Raw genomic sequence first — 2,759 nt, 5'->3', positions numbered from 1 at the left:
TCCTTTACAGTCTTTTTCCTAGCTAAACATTGCAAGTTGCTTCTCTTAAAAGGTTTAAATTTTCACTTGTAGAACTTAAGAATGTGGCTTTTGACCTAGACTCAAGGTTACGTCTTCTTATCCGTAGCTCCAACGGAAGACCTATTCGTTGCTTTGCAACGAGCTCGGCTCTAGTTTTATTGATTTTTAAATGTTGAATACTATTTGGTATCTCCATATGTTTCATTGTGATTTTTTTTTTACTTCCTAATACTTATTTTATTATATTTAAAGTTGTTTTTATACCTGATACACATGAACAAAAACAATAAGACTGCACATCCTTTTCGCAAAAGATTGATAAAATTCAATTTTGAAAAAAGGTCCCGCAGAAATAGTTTCCATTCCACTCCCGAGGAAGTAAAGAATACTTTAAAGTTTAAATACAGAATTCTTTAAAATGAAGAGGTATGTATATCAGAATCAAATTAATGGCGGATGTGACTGGTCCGAGGGGAAGCTCACTCCTCTATGGCATCTAATCCATCTGTGGCTTTATAGAGGTCCGTGTTGACTAGGCTCCCGATTTGTATTGATAACATGGTCTTTTAAGATTTTTTATTTCAATATTCGTATTTCATTGTACAATGACAATGACAATAAATTTATTCTCATAAACTGACATAAGTACAGTGTTGAGAAAGATTACAAGTATAGTTAAACATATGTGCATGCGTGAAAAAGAAAAAAAGTACAAAGTAACAAAACTAACAATGAGCTAACAGGAGAGCCGACTCTCTCAAAAATAATTTTTATAAATTTACACAGTTCTGTCAATTTAACTGGATTTTTTATATTAAAAAGTTGATCAAACTTATACACATTTGGATGTGAATAGTAATATTTTGATAATAATAATAACCTTGAATTCAATATAAGTGAATTATTACAATTAAATAAGTAGTGAAATTCATCACCAATTTCATTTTTGGAACATAATTTACAAATTCGGTTTTCTCTTGGTACATTATGCCATCTTCCAACTTCAACTGGTAATTTATTATTACAAGTTCTAAACTTACAAAATATTTTCCAGTACTTAAAGGGCAATGATACTAAATACTTTTCTAGACAAAATGAAGTTTTATATATTCTATAATTCTAAAAGACCTTTAGACGAGTTAAACATTTCACTATACCACTTCTGTTTAAACTGATCATACAGAGTGTTAAACACTATTTTCTTCAGCCATGATATATTTACAGGTTGACAAGTATGCCAAATATAAGAAAGTCCACATTCATTCAATATAGATTTGACAAAGTTACACCATGGATTATTGTAGTTCTTTAAAACACTTAACAAGTTCGATGATAATTTATCCCTTTGTAAAAAATATCAAAAACTTATCATTCTAACCTTTATAATAATTGAAATAGAGTATCTACCTAATTCGCCATATACCATAAAATTTGGTGTTGATTACTTTACATGCAAAATATGCTTACAAAATTTTAAATGCAATTTTTCAATCAATGGTGACTGAATAAAAACTGATAAGTCTATGTGGCAAATAATTAAATAATAAAAATACTTATGATTAACTTAATGATTGATTTAACTTTAAAGTCTTAGTCTTAAAAGACGTTATGTGCGATTAAAACGTATATTAAACATATATTTCTTACATAATAAAATCGTTCGTGTATGCATGAAGTGATTCAAAATAAAACATTTATCTATGATTTTCAGTTTGTAAAAACTTGCAAAACGAACAGACTTTGAATCTTTAAATGGACCGTAACCTCAAAAGAGAAACTTTTCGTTATTTTTATTTTTTAATTTATTTTTTTTTTCAATTTGGGATTCTTTTTTAACACTCCCCCCCCCCCCCCCCCCCCAAAAAAAAAAATTCGACTTCTTAAAAGTCACTGCAAATGCGCAACTTTGCTCTATTTTTATGTGACCTAACAAATGTTACATTTAAGTTCTACATATCATTGTTTCTAACAGTCCCTTCAAACAAAAGCCTTATTTCTACTTTATATGGAAGATTAACATAAGCAATTTATTTATGATTTTAATATTAATCAAAATGTTATTGAGCTAGGAATATAAGTTGATGAAGTTCTCGTGCAATTTTAGTATAATTTGTATTATTAATGCTTAATTTCAATAATCTATTTCTGTCAGAAAATATTACGCGCATACATGCATAAAAAATGAATATTTTCAGCAAGGGTGTATCAAATCAAAACTACAAGTAGTTACTGTCAGGAAAAAAATCTGTTTCATGTTCCGGAATTCCTTATTTCTTATTTCCAAGTTTCTCAAGAGTAAGAACTTATTTTATGTAACCTGTATACGTGTATATAACGCTGTGAAATATTCAACAGTTTAAATAGGTTAATGAGAGAACATGTAGAGAATAGAATTCACTAAATCACGCCTTCAAATGCTTCCATTTGACATTAATTTCAGAAAAACCGTGTGTAGAGAGGAACCTGTTATCATGATGAAAATGCCATGAAACAGTTCCAATTATTAGCACAGCACATACAGACTTCTGATAACATGGAGGTGGGACCAGAGGTAATGAAGTAGTGAACCTTCTTTGTTAACCGGTTACACCCGCCTTCTTCTATTTGTTATATGTATCATGTAAAGGTTATTGTATACATAGATACATAATTATGAAATAATAAAAAAAACATTTTAGTATTTATATAGAAAAAATCTGAATGAATTTTAGTAACGAAATGTTTGGAGAAACTGAACA

The sequence above is a fragment of the Saccostrea cucullata genome, unplaced genomic scaffold (assembly GCF_032062105.1).
Source record: "Saccostrea cucullata isolate Sc308-1 unplaced genomic scaffold, CSIRO_AGI_Scuc_v1 ctg10455, whole genome shotgun sequence".
Taxonomy (NCBI): Eukaryota; Metazoa; Mollusca; class Bivalvia; order Ostreida; family Ostreidae; genus Saccostrea; species Saccostrea cuccullata.
The sequence above is the reverse complement of the archived record's forward strand: the minus strand, read 5'-3'. Positions refer to the sequence as shown.